This window comes from Choloepus didactylus, chromosome 6, assembly GCF_015220235.1.
Source record: "Choloepus didactylus isolate mChoDid1 chromosome 6, mChoDid1.pri, whole genome shotgun sequence".
Taxonomy (NCBI): domain Eukaryota; kingdom Metazoa; phylum Chordata; class Mammalia; order Pilosa; family Megalonychidae; genus Choloepus; species Choloepus didactylus.
Genome location: NC_051312.1, coordinates 126,471,644 through 126,482,183, shown reverse-complemented (window position 1 = coordinate 126,482,183; position 10,540 = coordinate 126,471,644). Strand labels below are relative to the sequence as shown.

At 36.1% G+C, this 10,540-nt stretch overlaps 1 pseudogene; it reads right to left on the bottom strand.

Annotated features, from left to right (window-relative positions):
* Positions 1-2,251: 2,251 nt before the first annotated feature.
* Positions 2,252-3,582, bottom strand: LOC119538443 (annotated as a pseudogene).
* Between the last annotated feature and the right edge of the window lie 6,958 nt (positions 3,583-10,540).

The window sequence follows — 10,540 nt, the reverse complement described above, 5'->3', positions numbered from 1 at the left end:
GTTTCTTTTATCAATCTTGAGGAAATGGGAAGATGACCGCTCAAGCTACTTCCTGCTGATTTAGGGCATAATTGGGGATGCAAGAGGCATGGAGCATCTTGGGTTGTTGCTGAAGGAACTTCTTGGTTCTGGGGCTGTGGGCTTAGTGGTGACAACTTCAGGTCAGGTATAGGTTGTATTTGCATTTGAGGAATAAAAGAATAGATATGACTTTAAGCTTTTAAGAATCTTATATGGCTTGGGCTGAGGGGTTTCTAATGGCATGTAGGAAGATGGCTTGCTTATGGTGTTTGGATGTCCCTAGAGCCCTCAGGAGCACTTTTGCTTGAGGCTTTGCATGTATTTGCTTGAGACCTGCGTAAGAGTAACCCTCTAGAATGACCTCCCGACTCTGTGAAATCTCTTAGCCATGGGAAACTTTATTTTGTTTCTATTTCTTTTCCCCTTTTTTTTCAATCAAGGTCTTTTTCTGAAGGCATTGCTGATTAATATTTTGTATTAGTACCATGGCTCCAGGGAGACTTATCCTGTCCCACAGAGAAGATAGTGAGTTTATTTGTAGAGTTTGGCTTAGACAGAGTCACATTGAGTAACAAGGTTTCCCCAAGGTGGCTCTTAGGTATTAATTATAATTATGTTTAGTTTTGTTATCACAGAAATAAGGTTTATAAGTGCAAGCTTTAGGATCAAGGGCTAGACTCATTAGCATATTTTCATAAGGCAAGATTCATGTAGATCTTGATTACAGTTTCAGTAAATTGGGAGTCTTTATTGTCACAAGAAAAGCAGGAATTCCTCAGTGGGGAAATTTTTTAGTTCTATGTTTTTCTTCCCTAGTTCTTCAAGGGACTTGATAAATACTTTTTTCATTTCATGTTTAAAGCATTCTGAAGAGTGTTAGGGTATTACATTAACTTGTATAGAATATTAAGATTGCATTCCTTATCTTATGTTTTAAGTTAAATAAAACTGATATGGGTTGTTTAAATAAACTGACCAGACAGATTAAGTCAGATAGTGGGCCACAGAAAATTCACATTTTGGATTTAAAAAATCTCTCCTCTTTGGTTTCACACAGAAATTAAAGTTCCAAAATATAGTTAATATTACTTTTTACCTTGTATTCTGATTCACCTTAGTCTTAATCAGATCAGTTTCATTCATCTTCTTAACTGAAGTTTGATCCTTTCTTCCACTTTTTAAATAGTGGCAGAATTAATGCTGCTACTTCAGCACCTCCAGAGCTGGATAACTCCAAATCTGAGTTTCAGGTATTACATAGACATTCAAAGTTCGAGGGAGCTACTGGGTTGTGCAAAGCATCTCAGAATTTAGAAATGTCAACTCAAGCCCCAAAACAAATGTGTCTAGGTCCCAATTCTTTTAGGAGTATTTTCTAAATGAACGAATTTCTAGAAATAAAAAATATGACATATAACTTATATTGAGGTTATTAACCAAAGACATGTCAGAAGTTTCATCCTGTTTCATTTTTACTAGGGTTATAGTAATAAACAGATAGGACATTATTTATAGACTTGCCTTGCTTTCTTTTTTTTTTAAATGTAAAAACCAGTGTTCCGGTTTGCTAATGCTGCCGTGTTGCAAAACACCAGAAATGGATTGGCTTTTATAAAGGGGGTTTATTTGGTTACATAGTTACAGTCTTAAGGCCATAAAATGTCCAAGGTAACACATCAACAATCAGGTACCTTCACTGGAGGATGGCCAATGGTATCCGAAAAACCTCTGTTAGCTGGGAAGGCATGTGGCTGGCTTCTGCTTCGAAGTTCTGGTTTCAAAATGGCTTTCTCCTACTGCATTGCTCCCTAGGCATCTGCTTGCTCCTGGACTGCATTCTCCAAAATGTCTCTGTAAGCTGCTGCTCCTCCAAAATGTCACTTTCAGTTGCTCTGAGGTCCTTCTGTCTGTGAATTCCTGCATACAACTCCAGTGATCCAATTAATGCCCACCCTGAATGGGTGGGGTAACACCTCCCTGGAAATTATCCAATCAGATGTTTCACTCACAGTGATTGAGTCACATCTCCATGGTAACAGTCAATCAAACGGTTCCAATCTAATCAACACTAAATACATCTGCCCCCACAAGATTGCATCAAAGAACATGGCGTTTTGGGGGACATAATACATCCATACCAGCACAACCAGTAAAACTTTTATTCATCTCACTATTTCAAGTCCATGCTCAGTTCATTCACAATATTCTTTTTGACAGTCAGTGAAATTCATTACATACTAAAAATTACACAATATTTATGTACAAATAAACTCATTTTCCCAGTAGGGGCTAATCTTCTTTTTTTTTTTTTTTTTTTTTTTTTTTTTTTTTTTGATGTATAAAGGTTAATAGATTTTATTTCCTCTTTCTTGGACCTTGGTTTTTTTTTTTTATTATTAAATTCAGTTTTATTGAAATATATTCACACACCATACAATCATCCATGGTATACAATCCACTGTCCACAGTATGATAACATAGTTATGCATTCATCACCACAATCTATTTCTGAACATTTTCCTTACATCAGAAAGAACCAGAACAAGAATAAAAAATAAAAGTGAAAAAAGAACACCCAAATCATCCCCCTATCCCACCCCATTTGTCCTTTAGTTTTTATCCCCATTTTTTACTCATCCATACACTAGATAAAGGGGGTGTGATCCATAAGGTCTTCACAATCACACTGTCACCCCTTGTAATCTACATTATTATATAATTGTCTTCAGGAGTCCTGACTGCTGGGTTGGAGTTTGGTAGTTTCAGGTATTTACTTCTAGCTATTCCAGTGCATTAAAACCTAAGAGGTGTTATCTATATAGTGCATAAGAATGTCCACCAGAGTGACCTCTCAACTCCATTTGAAATCTCTCAGGGCTAATCTTCTTTTAAGAAGATTTTCTACCTATTCACAGTATGTAATGTCACAGAAAACCCGTATTTGGCCTAAGTGTCTCTGAATTGCTGCATTGCAAGGTGGTAGTTCACTGTGCCTGATAATTTGATTGTGTTTTGCCCAAATATCTTTCAGTGTTTGATGGTTACAAATAGGGTGTTCTATTGTCCATCTTCCTCTATAAAGAGTGTGCAAATTTAGTGCCTTTAAACTATCTTTCAATTTTTTAGATAAAGGAAAAATCTTTTCAGTACAATTACTGCTGGGAATCGAAACACTCGAAGACCTCTTGTTTTCCTTTACTTGATTGTTTATTCATATTTCCAGAATTAGTCTGTTCATTCAGTGTGTAAGACCAGATTAAGTGCTTTTTTAAAAATTAGGTTAAAACTCCAGTAGAGCTACTGTACAATCATAACTTTGTGATTTCACATCATGTTCTGAAATACTTAAGTACCATTTCACATCTTTAGCTGCCTCTTTAGAAATCACAAGTGGTGATCTTTTAGGTTTGAGTGGAAGTCTGGATCCATCTTGTGAAAATCAAGAAATAAGTCTTGTTAGTGGACAAATGGGAAAGTCTTGAATTGCTTTTTCTGCATTTTTGGCAGTTTTGTGGGGTTGCTCTTATATAGTCAGTAATGTAATATTACTTCTGTGGTCATTCTGTAGTTATCCATTTACTCTTAATGAAGAGAAAATTTCTTAGCTGAGTGTCTCAGACCCAAAATGTAATTTATAATTACAAGACTGTCTCTCTTTCCAAATCAGAGGGAAACAGGACCTCAGTTTTATGTTGTAGTACCATGTATTTCTAAATCCTTGGCACTGTTGTCATGCAATACTACACTAATTTTACGATGATGCTGAAGCCTGGTAACTACATCAGTGCCACATGAAGAGACGTGAGACAATGAAAAACCATTTTCAATGCACACTGTAAATCATCCTGGTTCACTGGGATCTTACTGAGTAGAGTCCATATATCAGCTTCTGTGGTTAAATTCTGACTGGTGATTGCATAGGCACTGATCTGAGAGAGTGATATACCAGGTATCCATTCCATTCTAGAGGGTGGCTCTCAAACCTTTTAGTGCCAGCAGGTGCTCCTATTTGGGGGGATTCACTTCCATCTTGACCAGCACTGTGGACCCACTGCCTGTGGGGGCTGAGGAAGTTCAGCCTGGCCTGGAAGAAAACAGGAAACCACATGTTCGGGAAGACCTAGCGTCAAAAACTTCCAACAGCTTCTTTGCCAGTGGTGCCTTAAATTCTTCTTCTACTACATCCTATAAGGACCCAATGGCTTCTTTTCACCAAAGTCATTCCTTGTCTCTTAGATATCTATACATATAATACTTCTCTATGTTCCAGCTACAGTCTCACATTGTGACTGAAACCACTTCCAGGTTTCCTTTCTTTTTTTTTTTAAGTCTCTATTTTTGGTTTGGATATATTGTGTCCACTAGAAAAGCCATGTTTTAATGCAATCTTATGGGGACAGACTTATTAGTCTTTTGATTAGGGTGAAACCTTTTGAGTGTTTCCATGGAAATATGACTAATCCAACTGTGGGGGAGATCTTTGATTGGGTTATTTCCATGGAGGTGTGGAACCTGCCCATTCAGGGTGAGTCCTGATTAGTTCACTGGAGTACCTAAGAAAGTTCAAGAGCCGACACAGATGGTGATGCTTGGAGATGCTTGCAGATGGAAGGAACTTTGGAGATGCTGAACTAAGAGATGAAGCCCAGAGCTTGCCCCAGAGAAACTAAGAGAGGACCTCCAGATGCTTAGAGAGAAATGCCCTGGGAGAAAGAAGCAAGGACATGTAGGAGCTAAGAGGAGTGAAAATAGAAGCCTAAAGACACTTTGAAGAAAGCCATTTTGAAACACAACACAGGAGCAAAGGACCAGCAGTTGCCAGCCACTTGCTTTACCAGCTGACAGAAGTCTTCCAGATGCCATTGGCCATTCTTCAGTGAAAGTATCATCTTGTTAATGCCTTAGCCTGGACACTTTTATGGCCTTAGAACTGTAATTTTGTAACATAATAAATCCCCTTTATGAACACCAATCCACTCTGGTATTTTGCATAATGGCAGCTTTAGCAAACTGGAACAGATTTTGATACTTAGAGTGGGGTGCTTCCGTGATTTGCAAATACCAAAAATGCTGGAATGGCTTTTTAAATGGATAAGGGGAAGATTCTGAAAGAATTGCTAGGAGCTTGTTAGAAAAGGCCTAGATTGCTTTGAAGAGACTGTTGGTGGAAATACAGACTAAAGATATGCCTGATGAGGCTATAAACAGAGATGATAAATGTGTCATTGCCAACTGGAAGAAAGGTGATCCTTGTTTTAAAGTGGCAGAGAACTTGGCAAAATTGAGTCCTGGTGTTGGATGGAAGGCAGAATTTGAAAGCGATGAGCTGGGATACTTAGCTGAAGAGGTCTCCAAACTAAATGTTGAAAATGCAGCCTGGCTTCTTCTTGCAGCTTTTAGTAAAATGCAAGAGGAAAGAGATAATCTTAGAACTGAATTCTTGGGCACAAAGAAACCAGATATAAAGAAGAATTTGCAAGAGTAAATAAAAAAAAAATAGTGGCTCTTATGGAAATAAAAGATACTGTTGATCAAATTAAGTGTTCTTGAGACACAGAACACCCAACTTGAAGAGGCAGTGGAACAAATTAGTGAACTCGAGGATGTGGATGATGGAAAGTGAAAGCACAAAAGAACCAATAGTGAAAAACATGGAAAAATTTGAAATGGATCTCAGGGAAATGATGGACAACATGAAGTACACAAATTTAAGAATCATTGGTGTTCCAGAAGGGGAAGAGAAGAGTAAAGGGCTAGGAAAAGTATTTGAAGACATTGTTGGGGAAAACTTCCCAACCCTTCTTAAAACAACATAATTATGCACATCAAAGATGCCCAATGAACTCCAAATAGAACAAATCCAAATAGACCCACTTCAAGACATATTCTGATCAGGTGGTCAAATGCTGAAGAGAAGGAGAAAGTTCTGAAAGCAGCAAGAAAGAAACGACATAAGACTAAGTACGGACTACTCAGTGGGCACCATGGAGGTGAGAAGGCAGTGGTATAACATATTTAAAATTCTGAAAGAGAAAAATTGCCAGCATGTATTTTTTATCCAGCAAAGCTCTCCATCAAAATTGAGGGAGAGCTTAAATTTTTCACAGACAAACAAATGCTGAGAGAATTTGTTAGCAAGTGAGCTGCCTGACAAGAAATACTAAAGGGAGCTCTACCAGCTGAGAAAAAAAGAAAGGACTGAGAGCTTAGGAAAATGGCACAGAACTAAAGAGTTTTAGTAAGGGAACCTTAAAGGAAATAAAGAGAGAGAGGGGAAAAAATATATCTGACAAATGAAAACCAGAGGATAAGTTGGCTGATTCAAGAACTGTCTTCACAGTAATAACATTAAATGTGAGTGGATTAAACTCCCCAATTAAAGATACAGATTGGCAGAATGGATTTAAAAATATGAACCATCAATATGTTGTTTACAAGAAACCTATCTTAGACCCAGCAACACAAAGACATTGAAAGTGAAAGGATGGAAAAAATATATTCCATGCAAGCTACAGCCAAAAGAAAACAGGAGTAGCAATACTAATTTCAGATAAAATAGACTTTAAATGCAAGGATGTCATAAGAGACAAAGAAGGAAACTATATACTAATAAAAGGGACAATTCACCAAGAAGAAATAGCAATCATAAATGTTTATGCACCCATTCAGGGTGCTCCAAAGTACATGAGACAAACATTGGCAAAACTAAAGGAAGCAATAGATGTTTCCACAATAATTGTGGGATATTTCAATACACCTCTCTGTCCTATAGATAGAGCAACCAGAGAGGACCAATAAGGAAATTGAGAATCTAAACAATGTGATAAATGAATTAGAATTAACAAACATATATAGAGCATTACATCCCAAATCACCAGGGTACACATTCTTCTCTAGTTGCTCATGGTACTTTCTCCAGGATAGATCATATACTGGGGCATAAAACAAGCCTCAATAAATTTAAAAAGATTGAAAGTATTCAAAGCACATTCTCTGACTACAATGGAATGCAACTAGAAGTCAATAACCATCAAAGATCTAGAATATTCACAAATCTCGGGAGGTTAAACAACACATTCCTAAACATTCAATAGGTCAAAGAAGAAACTGCAAGAGAAATTGCTAAATATTTAGAGATGAATGAAAATGAGAACACAACATATCAAAACTTATGGAATGCAGCAAAGATTGTATTGAGGGGGGAAATTTATAGCTCTGTATGCATAGATTAAAAAGGAAGAAAGAGCTAAAATCCAAGAACTAATGGAACAACTGAAGACACTAGAAAATGATCAGCAAACTAATCCTAAAGCAAGTAGAAGAAAAGAAATAACACAGATTAAAGCAGAAATAAATGATATGGAGGACAAAAAAACAGTAGAGAGAATAAAGAAAACCAAAAGTTTGTTCTTTGAGAAGATCAACAAGATTGACAAACCCTTACCCAGACTGAGAAAGTCAAAAAGAGAGAAGACTCAAATAAACAAAATAATAAATGAGAAGGGGGACATTACGCAGGTCCCAAAGAAATTTTAAAAGATTGTAAGAGGATACTATGAACAACTGTATGCCAACAAATGAGAATTTAGAGAAAATGGATATTTTCCTGGAAACACATGAATAACCTAGACTGACCAGAGAAGAAACAGAAGACCTCAACAAACCAGTCACAAGCAAAGAGATCCAATGAGTCATCCAAAAGCTTCCCACAAATAAAAGTCCAGGGCCAGATGGCTTCACAGGGGAATTCTACCAAACTTTCCAAAAAGAACTGACACCAATCTTACTTAAATTCTTTCAAAAAAATCTAAGAAAATGGAATGCTACCTAACTCATTTTATGAAGCCAACATCACTCTAATACCAAAACCAGGTAAAGATGCTACAAGAAAGGAAAATTACAGGCAAATCCCCCTAATGAATATAAATGCAAAAATTCTCAAAAATATACTTGCAAATTGAATCCAAAGACACATTAAAAAAAATCATACACCATGACCAAGTGGGGATCATTCCAGCCATGCAAGGGTGGCTCAACATAAGAAAATCAATCAATGTAATACAACACATTAACAAGTCAAAAAGGAAAAATCAAATGATCATCTCAATAGATGCTGAAAAAGCATTCGACAAAATTCAGCATCCTTTTTAATAAAAAACACTTCAAAAGGTAGGAATTGAAGGAAACTTCATCAATATGATAAAGGGCATATATGAAAAACTCACAGCTAGCATAGTACTCAATGGTGAGAGACTGAAAGCCTTTCCCTCTAAGATCAGGAATAAGATAAGAATGCCCGCTGCCACCACTGTTATTCAACATTGTGCTAGCGGTGCTAGCCAGAGCAATCAGGCAAGATAAAGAAATAAAAAGCATCCATATTGGAAAGGAAGAAGTAAAACTGTCATTATTTGCAGATGATATGATCTCATATTTGGAAAACCCCAAGAAATCGATGAAACAGCTACTTGAGCTAATAAACAAATTCAGGAAAGTGGCAGGACACATGATTAATGTACATAAGTCATTAATGTTCCTATACCCTAAAAATGACCTAATTGAAGAAACACTCAAGAAAAAGATTCCATTTTCAATAGCAACTAAAAAAAGTCAAGTACCTAGGAATAAACTTAACCAAGGATGTAAAAGACCTCTACACAGAAAATTACATAACTTTACTAAAAGAAATATAATGGGACCTAAAGAGATGGAAAGATATTCCATGTTCATGGATAGGAAGGCTAAATGTCATTAAGATGTCACTCTTACCCAAACTGATCTACAGATTCAATGAAATTCCAATCAAAATTCCAACAACCTACTTTGCAGACTTGGAAAAGCTAGTTATCAAATTTATTTGGAAGAGAAAGATGCCTGGAATTGCTAAAAATATTCTAAAAAAGGAAAACAAAGTGGGAGAACTATACTTCCTGACTTTGAAGCTTACTATAAAGCCGCAGTAGTCAAAACAGCGTGGCATTGGCACAAATATAGACATATTGATCAATGGAATTGAATTGAGAATTCAGAAATAGACCCCCAGATCTACTGTCAACTGATTTTTGATAAGGCCCCCAAATCCACTGACATGGACATAACAGTCTCTTCAACAAATGGGATATCCATATCCAAAGGAATGAAAGAGGACTCCTCCTCACACCCTATACAAAAATTAACTTAAAGTGGATCAAAGACCTCAATATAAGAGACAGTACCATAAAACTCCTAGAAGATAATGTAGGGAAACATCTTCAAGACTTAGTATTAGGAGGTTGCTTCTTAGACTTTACACCAAAGCACAAGCAATGAAAAAAAAAAATAGATGAATGGGAACTCTTTAAAATTCAAAGCTTCTGTACCTCAAAGGAATCTGTGGAAACTGTAAAGAGGCAACAAACTCAATGGGAGAAAATATTTGAAAGCCAAGCATCTGATTAGAGATTTACATTTTGCATTTTGGAGAAAGCCATTTTGAAACACAACCCAGGAGCAAAGGACCAGCAGACACCAGCCATGTGCCTTCCCAGCTGACAAAGGTGTTCCAGATACCATTGACTATTTTTCAGTGAAGGTATCATCTTATGGATGCCTTAGTTTGGACACTTTCATGGCCTTAGAACTGTAGCTTTGTAACCTAATAAATCCCCTTTATAAAAACCCATCTATTTCTGGTATTTTGCAAATGGCAGCTCTAGCAAACTGGAACAGTTTCTTTAGTTCAAGATGGAGCTCTGACCTATAGCTGACCGCAAGCACTTTCAGAGAAGCATCAGAGTAAAACAATGTAACTGAAAAGGAAATTTGGTTGTTTTGTGACACATAATATTTTAAAAATAACTGAAAACATGACTAACAGCACTATACTGCTGTCTAACACAATGCTCATCAGTATCAGGGCATAGAATGGACAGTGAGAACATTGTTAAGCCTCTAGGAATTTTGTATAATTTAAAAATATTTATATGAACAATATGTCATAATACAAATTCAACTATCCAAAGGTAAGAAAATATTTTTTAATTTGACAACATTTCCTATACAATTTTTAACATATTAAATGAACTTAACTATTTCTAGTACTTCTTTTTTACAAAGGTGAAAGGACAAATCCTTTGTGATTTTTTAAGAGCCCCCTGGAAAATCTCAAAGACACTTTGAAATAAGAAGACATTCTTTAGGATTTGACTTTGAGTTGAACATTATGTTAACCAGGAAAAATGTCACTATGAAACAATATTTGGTTCTTTATTTAACTAAAGTTAAGAAAAGACTTAGTTATTTTTAAAATAAGAAGACTAGTTTTTTAAGACAATACAGGAAAATAAGGTTAACATAAATATCAATGGAGATATTATTTTGATATTATTTTGATATGACATAGAATGTTTTTTTCTTAACCAATGGCATGGTAAAGTTAGCATAAATTACAAGAAGTTATTCTGATAAAACATAGACTTTCTGCTTTTTACACTGATTATTCAGAAAAAAACCCTTTATAATCTCTTATTAAAACAGACCA